The sequence below is a fragment of the Scyliorhinus canicula genome, chromosome 11 (genome assembly GCF_902713615.1).
Source record: "Scyliorhinus canicula chromosome 11, sScyCan1.1, whole genome shotgun sequence".
Taxonomy (NCBI): Eukaryota; Metazoa; Chordata; class Chondrichthyes; order Carcharhiniformes; family Scyliorhinidae; genus Scyliorhinus; species Scyliorhinus canicula.
The window spans coordinates 100,337,487-100,355,577 of NC_052156.1; the positions used below are offsets into that span (position 1 = coordinate 100,337,487).

The 18,091-nt window shown below is 54.3% G+C and overlaps 1 protein-coding gene across 2 annotated transcripts in view; it reads right to left on the reverse strand.

The window, feature by feature from the left end:
• cfap54 (cilia and flagella associated protein 54) overlaps nt 1-18,091 on the reverse strand; it is a 763,542-nt gene that overhangs the window by 12,381 nt on the left and 733,070 nt on the right. The gene's annotated exons all lie outside the window — the stretch shown is intronic.

Genomic DNA, 18,091 nt, shown 5'->3' on the forward strand with positions numbered 1-18,091 from the left:
CGTGATGCCTTCGTTGCAGGCCTGCAACACTCTGCAATTCGCCAGAGGTTGCTAGAGAAGGACACTTTGAGCCTCGCTGAGGCACGGACCCTCGCATCCTCCCTGGAGGTTGCCGACCGAAACGTCCGCGCATATGGCCCCTGCCGCGCGGCAGCCCCTTGGACAATGTGGCATGCAACCCCCTTGTCCCCCACCGACTCCGACCCCCCCCCAGGCCTGCGCTGCGGGGCGCCCCGATAAACTCACGGGGCCCCGCTGTTATTTCTGTGGCCTAGCAAAGCACCCCCGCCCGCGTTGTCCGGCCCGCTCCGCAGTGTGTAAAAGCTGCGGGAAGAAAGATCATTACTCGGTGGCCTGTCAGTCAAAGTCGGTCGCTGCTGTTCCGCGCAGCGACTGCGGATCGCCACCCCCGCGCTCCCCCAGGGCCCCGCGCGGCCGCCTCTCCCAGCCACCACGAGTGACCCACGTACTTCTCTGCCCCTGACTCCAGGCCCCACGAGTAACCCACGAGCGCCACCATTTTGGGCCCCGGACGCCACGTATGGGTCCCGGGCACCGCCACCTTGGGGCCCCGACCCCACGTGCGGGACCTGGGCGCCGCCATCTTGGGGCCCCGACTCCACGTACGGGTCCTGGGCGCCGCCATTTTGGACCAACACAGAAGACCCCACCAGTGACTACTCTACAAATGAAGACGACCCAGATTTACTGCCACGACTCGCTGCAGTGACTCTCGACCAGTCACGACCACGCACGCTCTCTACGGCAACGACACAGATACTTCTCAATGGACACCAAACGAGCTGCCTACTAGACTCCGGGAGCACAGAAGGTTTTGTCCACCCTGATACGGTAAGACGCTGCGCGCTCCCCGTTCACCCAGTCAAGTATAAGATAGCTCTAGCCTCAGGTTCGCACTCTGTCCACATCACCGGGTGCTGCGTAGCAGACCTCACGGTCCAAGGGAGAGTTTTTAAAAACTACAAACTCCTCGTCCTCCCCCGCCTCTGCGCACCGGCACTCTTAGGACTGGATTTCCAGTGCAACCTGCAGAGCTTGACTTTCAAATTCGGCGGCCCTATTCCTTATTTGCCCTTACTGTCTGCAGCCTCGCATCCCTCAAAGTGGACCCCCCTTCCTTATTTGCGAACCTCACCCCGGATTGCAAACCAGTCGCCACTAGGAGCAGACGATACAGTGCCCAGGACCGGACCTTCATTAGGTCCGAGGTCCAGAGGCTATTGAAGGAAGGAGTCATCGAGGCCAGCAACAGTCCCTGGTGAGCCCAAGTGCTGGTAGTTCGGACTGGGGAGAAAAACTGAATGGTCATTGACTACAGTCAGATCATCAAGAGGTTTACGCAGCTGGACGCGTATCCTCTCCCCCGTATCTCTGACCTGGTTAACAGGATCGTGAAGTACAAAGTCTTCTCCACGGTGGATCTTAAGTCCGCCTATCACCAGCTTCCCATCCGCGTGAGTGACCGCGAGTGCACCGCGTTCGAGGCAGACGGGCGCCTCTATCATTTTCTTAGGGTTCCATTCGGTGTCACAAATGGAGTCTCGGTCTTCCAACGGGAGATGGACCGAATGGTTGACCAATACGACTTACAGGCGACATTTCCGTATCTTGATAATGTCACCAGCTGCGGCCACGACCAGCAGGATCACGACACCAACCTCCAAAAATTCTTCCATACCGCAAAACTCCTTAACCTCACTTACAATAAGGATAAGTGCATGCTTAGCACCGACCGTCTAGCCATCCTCGGCTACGTAGTGTGTAACGGAGTTTTAAGCCCCGATCCCGAACGCATGCGCCCCCTGATGGAACTCCCTCTCCCCAACTCCCTCAAATCCCTCAAACGCTGTCTGGGCTTCTTTTCCTATTACGCCCAGTGGGCCCCGAATTACGCTGACAAAGCCCGTCCCCTCATCCAATCGGCAGCACGGTAGCACAATCGCTTCACAGCTCCAGGGTCCCAGGTTCGATTCCGGTTTGGGTCACTGTCTGTGCGGAGTCTGCACATCCTCCCCGTGTGTGCGTGGGTTTCCTCCGGGTGCTCCAATTTCCTCCCACAGTCCAAAGATGTGCAGGTTAGGTGGATTGGCCATGATAAATTGCCCTTAGTGTCCAAAATTGCCCTTAGTGTTGGGTGGGGTTACTGGGTTATGGGGATAGGGTGGAGGTGTTAACCTTGGGTGGGGTGCTCTTTCCAGGAGCCGGTGCAGACTCGATGGGCCGAATGGCCTCCTTCTGCACTGTAAATTCTATGCAATGTATATGAATACTTTTCCACTGTTGATGGAGGCCCGCATCAAAGCGGATATCGGAAAGGCCACGATGCATACTATCGATGAGTCCCTCCCATTCCAGGTCGAGAGCGACGCGTCTGATGTAGCTCAGGCGGCCACCTTGAACCAAGCGGGCAGACCCGTGGCCTTCTTCTTCCGGACCCTCCACGCTTCCGAACTCCGCCATTCCTCAGTGGAAAAGGAGGCACAGGCCATAGTAGAAGCTGTGCGACATTGGAGGCACTATCTGGCCGGCAGGAGGTTCACCCTCCTCACAGACCAGCGGTCAGTGGCCTTTATGTTTGCTAATGCACAGAGGGGCAAGATCAAGAACGACAAGATCTTAAGAACATAAGAACATAAGAACTAGGAGCAGGAGTAGGCCATCTGGCCCCTCGAGCCTGCTCCGCCATTCAATTAGATCATGGCTGATCTTTTGTGGACTCAGCTCCACTTTCCGGCCCAAACACCATAACCCTTAATCCCTTTATTCTTCAAAAAACTATCTATCTTTACCTTAAAAACATGTAATGAAGGAGCCTCAACTGCTTCACTGGGCAAGGAATTCCATAGATTCACAACCCTTTGGGTGAAGAAGTTCCTCCTAAACTCAGTTCTAAATCTACTTCCCCTTATTTTGAGGCTATGCCCCCTAGTTCTGCTGTCACCCGCCAGTGGAAACAACCTGCCCGCATCTATCCTATCTATTCCCTTCATAATTTTAAATGTTTCTATAAGATCCCCCCTCATCCTTCTAAATTCCAACGAGTACAGTCCCAGTCTACTCAACCTCTCCTCGTAATCCAACCCCTTCAGCTCTGGGATTAACCTAGTGAATCTCCTCTGCACACCCTCCAGGGCCAGTACGTCCTTTCTCAAGTAAGGAGACCAAAACTGAACACAATACTCCAGGTGTGGCCGCACTAACACCTTATACAATTGCAACATAACCTCCCTAGTCTTAAACTCCATCCCTCTAGCAATGAAGGACAAAATTCCATTTGCCTTCTTAATCACCTGTTGCACTTGTAAACCAACCTTCTGTGACTCATGCACTAGCATACCCAAGTCTCTCTGAACAGCGGCATGCGGTGGCGGATCGAGTTGTCCACGTATAACTGTGATATCTTGTATCGTCCTGGTAAGCTCAACGAGCCTCCGGATTCCCTGTCCCGCGGTACCTGCGCTAGCGCGCAGATTGACTGCCTCCGCGCACTCCATGCGGACCTCTGCCATCTAGGGGTAACCCGCTTCTACCACTCCGGCTCCGGGCTCTCCTCAATGACCTCTGCCACCCGGTGGTCACCCGGTTCTTCCATTTTATCAAGACCCGCAACCTGCCCTACTCCATCGAGGAGGTCAGGACCGTGACCAGAGACTGCCACATTTGCGCAGAGTGCAAACCGCACTTTTACCGCACCGAGCAAGCGCATTTAGTAAAGGCGTCCCGCCCTTTTGAACGTCTTAGTATGGACTTCAAGGGTCCCCTCCCCTCCAACAATCGCAACACCTACTTCTTAAGCGTGATTGACGAGTACTCCCGCTTCCCTTTCGCCACCCCTGCCCTGACATGACCACAACAACCGTCATCAAGGCCCTCCTCTCCATTTTCTCCCTGCTCGGTTACCCCGCGTACATCCACAGCGACCGAGGGTCCTCTTTTATGAGCGACGAACTGCGTCAATTCCTGCTCAGCAGGGACATCGCCTCTAGCAGGACGAACAGTTATAACCCTCGGGGTAACGGGCAGGTCGAGCGGGAGAATGGCACAGTCTAGAAGACCGTCCTACTTGCCCTATGGTCCAGAGATCTCCCTATCTCCCACTGGCAAGAAGTCATCCCCGACGCCCTACATTCAATTCGGCCTCTCCTCTGCACTACCACAAACCAAACACCTCACGAACGTCTTCTTGTTTTCCCTAGGAAGTCGTCCGCAGGATCCCCACTCCCGACCTGGCTGGTCGCCCCCGGCTCCGGCTTCCATCCTGCTCCGGAAGCATGTGCGGGTGCACAAGTCCGACCCGTTGGTTGAACGAGTCCAGTTACTCCACGCTAACCCGCAGTACGCGTATGTACAGTATACCGACGGTCGGCAGGACATGGTCTCCCTTCGAGACCTGGCACCCGCCGGCGTGCGGCCTCAACCCCCCACACCAACGCCCTCCTCCCAGTCCCCATTCCCCCCCGCAACCCAGCGCACAGGAACCCGCTCCCCCAGCCAGAGTTTCACTGGCACCGACCAGGGGTACGGACACAGGATCATAACCGCTGCTCCCGGAGTGAAGGACAGCCACCGGCCCGACGTCACCGGCACCACTGCGATGGTCCAGCAGAACATCGAAGGCGCCCGACAGACTGATTGTGTCGATCTGATGTTCCCACTGGACTTTTATCGGACTCTTCGTGTCATTCAGTGTTCCAACGTACATGTTGCACATTTTTTTTCTCTCGTTTTACTTGTATACTGTTCATTGTTTTGCACAATCGTCGCGAGTCAGTGGTCAGCCACCAATTACCTTGGTACAGCTCACAAGCTCTAGTCATATCACCAGTCCTACAGCCCCCTCCCCCACCTTCCTACTCCCGCCCCCCCCCCCCAGGCTTCTTTCTCCTCAAGGGGTGAATGTGGTGAAAATACTAGGAGGTTTACGGTATCTATCTGCCATTGGTGCAGAACACTCGCTGCCCATTGGCTGAGGCCGGTCATGTGCCTCTCAGCTGGTTGGTTGAGACTAGTCATGTGACTGCTCACCGATTGGTCGGGAGGCAAGTAGTCCCGCCTATGAGGCGGGGTATAAGAACCCGTAGGACCCGGCAATCGGCCTTTCTCTGTAAGTCGACTGCCGGGCACACAACTAGTCGATTAAAGCCTAATGTTTGGATCTTCATCTCGACTCGTGTCCAATTGATGGTACATCAAGGTTGGCGGCCAGACCGACGTCTGATGCATCGCTCTTGACTCGGAATGGTAACGAAGCTGGCGGCGACCACTGGCTGCACGTGGGGGGGTGGCGGGACAATAGCGGTGATTGAGCGGGCCTGGGGAGGATGTAGAGCCGGAAACCACTCAACTCTACATCCTGGACGGTGAGGTGGCGATGCAGTACCCCCGGATCACCACAGAGTGGGATCCGGAGGCCAGGGAGATTCTCTGGTTAGCGGGGTGTACGGCGAGGGAGCAGCGCCTTACCATATCGGGGTGGATGAAGCTCTCAGTGCTCCTGGAGTCCAGAAAACAGGATATCTCATGCCTGTCGCCCTTCACCTTTGTCGAAACGGTCGCGAGGTTGTGCGGTCGAGACTGGTCGATCGTGTCCGAGGTGAGACGCGGCTGGTCGTCGGCGGTTGCAGGCGATGAGCGGCCCGGTGAGGTGGCCGACGGGTAGGAGTCCTGAGGCGGGTAAGATGGCAGCACCCACAGGCCGCACGTGTCCTGGGGCAGGCAAGATGGCGGTGCTCTCGGGTCGCACGTGTCCTGGGGCAGGCAAGATGGCGGTGCCAATTGGTTCTGAGGCAAGCAAGATGGCGGAACCCGCGGGCCACACATGTTGTGAGTGGAGCAAGATGGCGGCGCCCACGGGCTGCACGTGGTCTGAGGAGAGGAAGATGGCGGCGACCACTGGCTGCACGTGGGGGGTGCTGGGACAATAGCGACGATTGAGCGGGCCTGGCACACTGCAGCGAAATGACCCTTCTTGCCACAGGCCTTGCAGAGCACGCGCCGCGCCGGGCAGCATGCCGGGGGTGTTTTGTCTGTCCGCAGAAGTAGCATTTGGGTCCCCCGGGGTTGGTTGGCTGCTGCGCGGCGCAGGCTTGGGGTTGGCTGAGGGAGTTCGCTGATGGGGTCCACGATGGGGTGGCCGCCGGCGGGTCCACGATGCACAGGGGGGTGGGCCGTACGGTCGAGGGCATAAGCCTGTATGTTGTGTGAGGCGACCATCAGCGAGAGCGCTAGTTTCTTGGTCGCCGTGAGGCCAAGCGTGGCCCCTTCTAAGAGGCGCTGGTGGATGTAGTCAGACCCTATGCCCGTAACGAATGCGTCTCTCATTAGCAGGGTCGAATGTTCAGTGGCCGAAGCGGCCTGGCAGTCACAGTCTCTCACCAGGGCGAGCAGGGCACGCCAGAAATCTTCCACAGACTCACTGGGAAGTTGGTGCCGCGTGGACAGGAGGTGCCTGGCGTAGATCTTGTTGGTCCGCTGAGCGTAATTCTCCTCCAATAGCGCCATGGCCTCTGCGTAGGTAGGCAAGTCCTGGACGAGGGGAAAAACGTTGGAGCTCAGCCGCGTGTACAGAATCTGGAGCTTCTGGGATTCTGGGATTGGGTTTGGCGCAGACCCGATGTACGCTTCAAAGCAAGCTAGCCAATGTTCGAAGTCTTTTTTGGCGTTGTCTGCAGCTGCAGGCGATCCGGCTTGATGTGGAGGTCCATCTCTGAAAATCTCTGTGTAATAAATTGATGCACTATCAATTACGATGAGACGAGAGTAGGATGTAATCGAGGCTTTATTACACAGAGATGTGTGGCTTCCTACAACAGCTGACGAAATGGCAGCTGTTCGGAGAGCACACACATTTATACTCCGCCTACTGGGCGGAGCCAGCAGGCAGGGATCTACCCCCGTACCTGTAGTACAAGAGCCTTACCGTAATACCCATATATACAACATAATACAACAGTGGTGACTACCACAAGCTCCGAATCCATTACTGAGAAATACAACTAATGAATAGTCTGTTGCAGACTTGCGACTTATACCCAGGAAGTGACATTTTTTTTTTAAAGAAAATATTTTATTAAGGCATTTATAATTTTGACATTTTAAACAAAGAGATCCAACAAACACAAAAAAACCCACAATAACACACCCACCTTGTGGTAAACACCACTAATAACACACTACATGTATTATGGAACTGTCACTGTATTACAGGTACCACAGTAAATCCCAGCCTGCTGGCTCCTCCCAGCAGGCGACATATAAAAGTATGCTCTCCTGCGCTGCTCCCATTTTGGTTCCAGCTGCAGGAGGCTCAACATCTTGTGCAATAAAGCCTCAATAGTTTCACCATTTTCGTCTTGTGGTAATTGATGGTGCATCACACCTCACCCCAAGCACCCCAAGACGGTTAATTTTCATTGAAGAAGTTAATGAACGCTGCCACCTCCAAGCGAACCCCTGCAGTGAACCCATTAAGGTGAACTTAATTTTCTCCAACCTAAGAAACCCTGCCATGCCACTGACCCAAACTCCCAACTTTGGAGGCTCCAAGTCCCTCCAACCCAACAGAATCCGCCTTCGAGCCACCAGGAAGACAAAGGCCAAAATGTCGGCCTCCCCCCCCGGGCTCCTGGATCTTCCGACACTCCAAATATTACGATCTCTGGACTCGGAGTCACCCTCCCTTCCAAGACCTCTGACATGACACCGAACATTCCTGCCAAAATCCCAAAAGCCTCAGATACGCCCAAAACATCTGCAGATAGTTTGCAGGACCTCCCCCTGTTGACGCCTGTTCTCCAGCTCCTCATAAAACCTGCTCATCGGGCAGCACAGTGGCGCAGTGGGTTAGCCTTGCAGCCTCACGGCGCTGAGGTCCCAGGTTCGATCCCGGCTCTGGGTCACTGTCCGTGTGGAGTTTGCACATTCTCCCCGTGTTTGCGTGGGTTTCGCCCCCACAACCCAAAGATGTGCAGGATAGGGGGATTGCGCACATTAAATTGCCCCTTAATTGGAAAAAATTAATTCTGTACACTAAATTTATATTACAAAAACCTGCTCATCCGGGCCACGGTCATAGGAGCCCTGTGGACCACTTGAACTGGACAGGCTAAGCCTGGCACACGACGAGGACGCGTTCACTCACCTCAGGGCTTCCTCCCAAACCCCGACTTCCAACTCCCCTCCCAACTCATCTTCCCACTTCCTCTTCACCTCTCCTATTGGAACCCCAGCCCACTTCATCAGTTACTTACATATTTCCGAGGCCCTCCCCTCCCCAACCCCTATTTTTGACATCACCTTATCCTGTAGCCCCCTTAGTGGGAGGCGAGGGAAGCCCGGGACCTGCCTCCGAATAAAATCCTACACCTGCAAGTACCGGGACCCATTCCCATCTGGCAATTCAAACTCCTCCTCTAGCTCCTCCAAACTCGGGAAATCCTCCTCAATGAAAAGGTCTTCTAATCTCTCGATCCCTACCTGCTGCCACCTCCTAAAGCCCTCGTCCAGCCCCCACCCCCCTCCGCAGTGAACCGGTGGTTCTCACAGATTGGTGACCACACCGATGCCCCTTCCAGTCCCATGTGCTGCCTCCATTGTCCCCACACCCTCAGGGCTACCACTGGGCTTGTGGAGTACCAAGCCGGTGAGAACGGCTGAGGTGCCCTTAACAAAGCCTTCAGACTCGTGCCCTTACAGGGTGTCGCCTCTACTCGCTCCCACACTGACCCCTCCCCCACTACTCACTTCCTAACCATCGATATTAGCCGCCCAGTATTAGTTGATAAGGTTCAGAAGGGCCAGGCCCAACTCCCCGTGGCCCCACACAAGCAGGACGTTCGTCACCCACAGGGTTTTCCTGGCCCATACAAAACCCAAGATCGCCGCATTCACCTTCCTAAAAAATGCCTTTGGGATGAAAATTGGGAGACACTGAAAATGAACAGCAATCTTGGGAGGACTGCCATTTTCACAGTCTGTACCCTCCCCGCACGTCCCACCTTTGAAACTCCCCTTTCATCTGCTTTATCTGGACCGCAGAAACCCCGCTCTTGCCCATATTCAGTTTGTAACCAGGTCAAATTCCTCCAGTATCCCCATGATTACTGCAATCCCGCCCAACTGGTCCATTACGTAAAGGAGGAAATCGTCCGCATAGAGCGAGACGCTGTGTTCCACCCCCCCCCCCCCTCACTATCCCCCGCCAAATATTCAGCGTTTGCAGCTCCATTGCCAACAGTTCTAAGGCCAGGGCAAACAGTAGTGGGGAGAGTGACCACCCCTGTTTCATCCCCCGACACAAGCTCGAATATTCCGATCGCACCCGATTCGCCCTTACATTTGCCACTGGTGCCTGACATAGAAACCTGACCAAATCTACAAATTCCTGCCTGAATCCAAACCTTCCCAGGACCTCCCACAAATATTTCCACTCCACTCGATCAAAGTCCTTTTCTGCATCCATGGCCACCTCGACCTCGTGTCCCTTCGCAGACATTATTATTACATTAAGGAGCCGCCTGATGTTGGATGCCAGGTGTCGCCCCTTAACAAATCCTGTCTTATCCTCCCCAATATCCCCGAACACAGTCCTCTATCCGTTTGGCCAAGATCTTTGCCAGCAATTTTACATCCACATTTAGCAGGGAGATTGGCAGATATGACCCACAGCTCTCCAGATCTTTATCCCGTTTCAAAATAAGGGAAATCAATGCCTGCGATAACGTCGGGGGAAACACTCAACTCCTTTGACACATAGAACATAGAACAGTACAGCACAGAACAGGCCCTTCGGCCCTCGATGTTGTGCCAAGCAATGATCACCCTACTCAAACCCACGTATCCACCCTATACCCGTAACCCAACAACCCCTCCCCTTAACCTTACTTTTTTTAGGACACTACGGGCAATTTAGCATGGCCAATCCACCTAACCCGCACATCTTTGGACTGTGGGAGGAAACCAGAGCACCCGGAGGAAACCCACGCACACACGGGGAGGACGTGCAGACTCCGCACAGACAGTGACCCAGCCGGGAATCGAACCTGGGACCCTGGAGCTGTGAAGCATTTATGCTAACCACCATGCTACCGTGCTGCCACATTGAAAGCCTTTACCAAAAGCGGCCCCAACAGTCCGGAAAACTTCTTATAAAACTCAACCTGGTATCCGTCCAGTTCCAGGGCTTTGCCCGATTGCATCACCCCAACCCCTCTATAACCTCCCCAAGCCCAATTAGGTCACCCTGATCCTCCACCAACTCCTCATCTATTCTCGTGAACTCCAGCCCCCCCAAAAATCGTTTCATCCCCTCCTCCCTGGCTGGGGGTTCCAATTAATACAATTTACTGTAAAACTCCCGAAACACATCATTCACCCCCACCGGGCCCAGAACCACCTTCCCCCTGTATCCTTACTTTCCCTATCTCTCTCGCCGCCTCTTGTTTCTTCAGCTGGTGCGCCAGCATCCTTCTAGATTTTTCCCCATATTCATAAACTGCCCCCCTTACCCTGCTCAGCTGTGGACAGGAGCGCAATCTCTGAAACTCTTTCAAAATCCCGTCATCCGGAGTCTCCACACACCTCCTGTCCACCTGTAAAATTTCGTCGACCATTCTGTCTAACTCCTCCTGCTCAGCCTTCTCCTTATAGGCCCAAATTGAGATGAGTTCTCCCCTGATAACTGCTTTTAGTGAGTCCTAAACCACACCCGCTGACATCTCACCCATATCATTGATCCTTATGTACCCCTGAATGGCCTCTCTCACCCACTCACACACCTGCTCCTCCGCGAGCAGCCCCACATCCAACATCCATTGCGGGCGCTGGGCCTTTCCTTTGCTAACTTGCAAGTCCACCCAGTGCGGGGCGTGATCTGACACCACTATTGCTGAATATTCAGCATCTACCATCTCAGCAGTCAACCACCGCCTTGATCGAGTCCACCGCCCAGGCCAGGTCCTCCAAACTTTCCTTCTGCTGCTGGGTGAACGTCTCATTCAAGAAGCTCACCAACTGCTCCATCGACCACTGGGCCGGACCCTGCTCCTGGCCATCCACCATCTCCACGTGCGTTGCCAGCTCCTCACACGCCTCAGGCAACTGGTTTGCCTTTTTCCGGGCCCTTCTGGTCTGCCGCTCCATAAACTAGGGGTCACTCTCTTCTGCTCTCACTTCTACACTGTTTTCCTCCAAAATTCCTGCTACAAAGGCCGCAAAAAGAACACCATGAGAGGGAGCTACCAAATATGCGACCACTCACTCCATGGCCACTACCGGAAGTCAGGAAGTGACATTTCAATGGCTACTTGGAAGGTTAACGTCAGAGTTGCACTACAGGCCTGGCAGCGGAGATAACTAGACAGATTGACAAAGACATACAAAGAAAAGAGTGAGAGAAAGTGGGTGAGTGCCAACCAAAGAAACTGAGAACCACATAGGAGAGAAGACACAGTGAAAGAAAGACTTACAGAAACAGTGAAGAGCTAGAGACTGAAAGAAGTCTATGACAGAAGTGTTTGAGATGTACATAAAGATAAAGAGACCCAGAAACAGACCATGGCTCCCACTGCAATGTTGCTGATTCTGTCCAATCGCCATTCCCTTCCATGACCCGGGTTACTGTTGTGTTTGGTCCTTTGTGCCTTACGATGGAATCCACCAAACACTTCAATTTGTCCAAACCAGAATCTTTTATTGAATCTCATGTGGTAAGATAGCAATCTGATACAGAGCACATTATCATGGAGTCTGCTAACTACTCCTCTGGAACTTGCACTGTGATGTTGTACAAAATAAGTTATGGCATGATGGGAAAACTGGTCAACTACTTGGTACAATGTAAGAAAAGCTGACTTCACATGACTTAAAGCCTGAATAAGATTGGAGAAGGTCAAGCCGTTCCGAAATGCCTGACCTCCGCAACTTCTGATCAGACTAACTCGTCATAACCCAAGGCAGTCTAAATAAGACGAGATAAGGTCAGGAAGGAACAAGTCTCCTCCGACCTTTTAATGTTCCATCAAAGGACAAGATAGTGGTATGAGTGATGAGACAAAGAGTCCTGGAAGGTCAGCAAGGTGACGCCTGTTTTATGATATTGCTTATGTTCATACTTCTGATCGAATTCCTGACTAAGCTGTAGTCACATAATCCTGATTCTGATAATGTATAAATACTGAGTTGATTCTCTGTGAAAGCGGGAACTTAGGAAGGAATCAGCAGTAATACTAACTGCTCTCTGACCTCAAGTTTCAGCCATTACTGCATGCAGTCTGTTCGTAAATAAAGTCTTGTTATTTTTCCACAACGAGCGTTGTTGAATCTTTCTACCACAGTCCAGAAGCGGGAAAAAATATTGACTTCTACAGCACCAAGCACTGTCCATTCACATGTATGCCTTATTACCCTCTCAATCTTCCTCTGAGGATAGCCAGATGTGTCTGCCGTTACATGGGAGTCACAGGTCACATGACTTTGGTCTAGAGATCGCATATCAGCTGCACATTCATTGATTGGATCCCTTTCGGTTGGTATAGAGCAGCCTGTCATCTGCAGGTGCTCATAGGGGGCACACATCCAGTCAATCACCCCTGGGCATGTCGGCGATGATGGTGAACCCCGCTGCCCGGGCATCCTGTTGGGCTCGGTCCATATTGAAATGGATATATTGAGCTGACTGTGCATAAATGGCCTCCGTGAGGCACAGATGCACCTGTGCACCGAAGTCTGTGAGCTCCCGGACAGGACCCCACTCGGCGCCTGGAAGGACCCCATGGTGTTAAAGTTCAGGGCGACGGTCACCTTGACGGCTACCGCGAGCAGGTGCCCTCCCCCATACCTGCACAGTGTCAGGTGTGCCATCATCTGGCAGATATGTTGCACTGTCTCTCCACTCAGCTGGAATCTTCAATGACATGCCCGGTCCGGCAGGTCCTTGAATGACTGGGGGCGCTGGTACAAACGAAGCCTCATGCGGCGCCTCCTGGTCACATCCTCCTCCTTGACCTGTTGGGTGGCTGTCTTTCAATCCTGGGCGGCTGATTCCTGTCGCTCTGCGGAACGCTCTGCTGCTGCCCGCTCCGCTGCTGCAGCTTCCTCCTCCTCCTTGAGCAGCGGCAGCTCGTACAGCCGCATGGCATCCCCCGGGGCTGCAGTGACTAGCAGGAAGGCCATTATCCATTCTCCCCCTGTCCTCCCCCTGTGTGCGTGGGTTTCCTCCGGGTGATCCGGTTTCCTCCCACAGTCCAAAGATGTGTGGGTTAGGTGGATTGGCCATGCTAAATTGCCCGTAGTGTCCTAATAAAAGTAAGGTTAAGGGGGGGGTTGTTGGGTTACGGGTATAGGGTGGATACGTGGGTTTGAGTAGGGTGATCATGGCTCGGCACAGCATTGAGGGCCGAAGGGCCTGTTCTGTGCTGTACTGTTCTATGTTCTATCTTTGCAGGGTTTGAAAGGCTGACATGTTAGCATGGTGCGTACTCCCGTGCCCAACCAGGTCCACTAGGCTACATCACCAGCAGGTCCCGCAAGACACAAGACAAAACACTAAACTGGGGGGTGGGGAGGTGAATGTGGGGGTGAGGGGTGGTGATGTAGGGTGAGGGGGTGATGTAGGATAAGCATGTTGTGGGTGTGTTATGGGGATGAAGGTGTTGAATGGGTGGTATGGGTGTGGGGAAAGGTGAATGAATGTTCGGGGGGAGTTTGACACACGTGTCATTGGGAACCGCAACTAAGCGGTATCTCATTTCCTCGCCCGCGGCCGCACTCCACCTCGGCGACCTCCCTTTCCCCTGGGCTGCCGACCACGTCCAGGGGCCCTTGGCTCAGCCACAGTGAGGGGCCGCCCCTCCTGTCCGGTGGGGCTCTCTGGTGCTCCCCCTCCTGTCTTCTCCTGCTCCTGGAGGTTGTATGTGGCCTTCTCCTAGGGGAAGTGTGGGGGGGGGCTACGCGGTAGGGGTTCGGCCGCCTTACAGGTGGGGGGAAGGGGACGTGTCGGGTTAGGAGTATGTAGGACTGGGGTGGTTGCCAGGGGCACGATACTGCCTACTCACCCTGGCCGCCCTGAGGAGGTCGTGCAGGTTTTTGCGGCACTCGTGTGTGTGGTCCGGATAACGTTGCCCACGGCGCTGGTCGCTTCTGCCAGCTACGCCCAAGCACGGTGAATGGCAGCGGCTGGCAGCCTCCTTCCCGGCCGGGGTACAGGGTCATCCTCCTCCTCCTCCTCGGCATCCAGAAGGATCTCGAGCTCTGCGTCTGCGAACCTTGCTCTTCTTGCTGCCATATTGTTGGCTGGGATGGTGTGTGTTGGGAGTGCAGTGTGTATATGCGGTTGCAGCTTGTCAGCCTCTTGTGTGTCAATCACGAATCCGCTGGTGCTAGCCCTTTAACAATAGATGAATCGATCGAGTGGCACCAGGTTTGCTGTCGTGAAAGTCCACTAATTCTGCTTCGGTGTCAACACTTATTCTCAGCAACGGAGAATCCCGCCCCAGGTAATTTCCAACCATTTTGTGATTCTACATACAGCACATTGGATGCACTGTGGGTCACCTCCTCAAACGAGCTACAGTTGAGTTGTGATTGGAACTGGCAGCCATATTATGAAGCTGCCTGCAGGCCGTATTTTGAACAAGTGACGCTATCAGGTTTGGAGGTACTACAAAGGGTGGGGTTGAAGCGATGTACTTCCAGTATAAAGATGTTTTCCAGATCCACAGCAACCTCTGACAACAGTACCAGGATCTGAAGAGGCTTATTGAAGCTTCAGTTGAATATAGGGTTTATGCTTTCAGAATTTGACTCTGCCAGGGAGGAGTGATATCACAGAGATGGGAATGCAGCCACATGGAGTCCATATGCAGCAGCCAGAGTAGCTAAAAGGGGTTGAGGAAACCATATTGGACATGGCTGAGGAAATGCTTTGGGGCAAGAAAGCAGCTTCCTCGGCGCAGAAGACACGATCTAGCTCAAAGCTTGTACCATCAGAGACTCAGCTTCATAGATGCAGACTGCATCTCTCCAAAGAGATAGTGACTGAGCTGTGCTGGAGCATGAGTAGATGCACAATTGGGAAATAGTAGACACCCAATGGGTGTGATCGCTTGGCCCAGCAAAACTGGCAATGCAATCTAATGTTAATTGGTTCACTTAAGGAGGTCCCACGGGCTTCTCGCTGCCAATAACGCCTCGTCAGCTGATTCGCCAGGACCGTGCTCACCAAGGGAGCATCCAACTTGCAGCTCGCCAAGTGACCTCAAGCCCTCCCTTCCCCCCAACCCCACCTTCACACCCCCTCTCCTACCACTGAACCACGCGTGTGGCTAATGATGCCCTCTCTGTGTCTCCTCGGGAAAAGCTCTTCCACAATCAGCGGGAGAGGAGCCAGACTGGAAGAGGGGTGCCGGGCTCGAGAATGCTCACCTCCTTCGAGGAACAGGTCCTGGAGGTGACTGGGATGGCCAAGGTCAGGGTGGTCACCAACATGGAGGCTGACGGACGCCGCAGAGGTGAGGAGCCACCGGTCTCCACCTGGAGGACCTATCAAACGTGAGTAATGATTGCCTTATTGACTGACTTATCCCTCCCACTAACCACATGTCCATTCTCCTGCAGGTCCTCCAGCCGACGGCGACGGCCCATCCTAGGTGGCCCCCCCTCTCATGGCTCCGAGGGGAACACCTCGGGGGAGAGCTCCGAGGATACAAACGTTATAGTCGCAGCACAGCTGTCATCCCCACCTTCCACCAGCGCAGATACCTTGGTGGGACATGTTAGTGGACAGGCTCCTGGGGCACAATCTGGTGAGCACCACACTGCTGCTGATGTACATTTGGTGAACGCAGGAACCCCCAGGCGAGACAGCAGTCGGAGGGCTGCTGGATCCCAGGAACCAGCTGGGTCCCAGCCTGATGCTCAGCCTCTCGAAGTGGGTTACCCAGAGCTGACATTCAGAGGGAGATGTCAGCTTCACTCCAGCAAATCCATAGCCACTTGGAGGAGTCCCAGAGGTTAAGGGTGCAGGAGAGAGCCTGGTGCACTAAGTCAGCCCCATGAGTGAAGGTTTCCAAGGCGCCGGGCAGTCGGTGAGGCCATGGCTGAAGGTCTCGGCAGTACGTCTGCCTCGCTGGGGAATGTCATTCAGCACCAGGCCAACCTTGTTGAGGTTCTGCGGAACATGTCCCGCTCTCCGATGAGCATGGCCGAGGCGCTGCAGAGTTTGCCACAGTTGCAGGTGGGTATGGCTGAGGCAAAGCAGAGCATGGCCCAGTCACCAAGAAGCTTTGCCGAGGGCGTCAACACGATGGTGCAGACCATGGCAAACCGCCAGGGCTGGCAGAGCCAGTCGATGCAAGGGCAGCTGGGGCTTGAATCAGCTGCCCCTCTGAGCCAAGGTGAACCCCAAGGCCCGATGGGCATCGATCGGGAGGAGGGGCGCTGAGTGCCAACCCGGACCCATCCCATGGAGTGGCGACGAAGGCCATCAGCTCTCCCAACTTCCACCCCTCTGATGAGGTTGCGTCTCGCAGGCAGCACACGGGTCAGGGCGGCACAGCTGCACATGTGCCGACGACAAGCGGGCCAGGGCCCTCCGACCCCAGAGCCCCATGAGGACGCCCGCCAGGGGCATCGAAGGCCATAGGACGAGGTAGGCAGCTGGCTACCTCCACCTCAGATGTGCATCCTGAGGAAACACAAAGACATAATGGCGTAGCTAGGAGGGCCAGGCACGTTGAGGATCACTGAGGGCACCGGGGTAGGGAGGAGGGCGTGAGGTTGGGGGGAATGGGGTATTGCACAACACATTAAACAACTTTTTGCACAACCATTATGATGCCTCTGTCACTTTCTTCCGCAATGCTGGCTGACCCCCGGACCTTTTGCCCATCTCTCCAGGCAAACTCCCTTCCCCATGGCACCCACCCACCTTCCGGCCGTGGCCATGTCCCCAGAGCTGTGTCCCATCCCCTGGGTGTTGAGATATTGGCTGCTGTGTGTGTGGTGTTACCTCCCGCAGTGTTCAGGCACAATGTCCAGGCATCAAGGTACAATTGGAATGCTAGGAATGACTCCCACATGCTACCTACCGACGGGAATCCACTTGGCATGTGTCAAGTGCTCACTGGACCACGATTGCCAATTCCCTTTTAGCGATAGCCTTCAGCCGTGCAGCCAGAGTCCTCAGCGGTTGGTGGGGCAGCGACAAGAGTTGCCCCGGAATGGAATTGGGATCCAGGGTTTTGTATGGTGGTGCTGTGAGCGATTGCTGCCCCACTTGCCCCCCCCCCCCCCCCCCCCAAAGCGCCTTCCTCCCATTTTTCCATGGAGGCCAATCCCTGCGGAGTGTCACCCATCCCCCGCTGAGCGCTGGACACCCGGGCTCTTTGCCTGCGAGCAAAGATTCCTACTCACCCCCTAGACTTCCCACGGAAAGCCTTCCGCCAGATGCGAGCAGGTGTAATTAATAATTTGTATAGCAGAATTATTATTCTTTAGTTTAGAAAAATACAGATACCTTGCTGCTTCAGCGATCACTCGCGAACGAGTATGATTGGGCATCTAAGAAACTCCATGTTATTGTTCATGGGTTCTGTGGGTCTTCGCATGGTTGATGAGTCCAATCCTACAGACACATGTTCGACCACACACTTGGCAGGTGTTTCTGGGAAGTGGGATTGGTCCTTCGATTCTAGATCACTGGTATTCATTTCTCAGGCACCTTTTTGGGCTTCCTATTGCTGTCGGGTATTCTCGAAGAAGTTTCCCTTCAATCAGAAGGTTCCTAAAAAGTAGGTCTCTTCAGAGCAAGCGTCTCCTCCCAGGCCTTGACTTGGATGTTGCATTTCTTCTTGAGGTAACCCTGCAGGGTGTCTTTGAAGTGCTTCCGTTGTCCTCCTCTTGTTTGGGAGCCTTCCTTCAGCTGGGCGGAGAAAATTCACTTTGGCAGTCGGGACTTTGGCATCTTAAGCACGTGGCTGGCCCACTGGAGTTGGTTTCAGATGATCATGGCCTGGAAGCTGCTGCTATTAGCGCCTTCAAGGACATTAATGTTGGTACTCCTCTACTCCCAGCT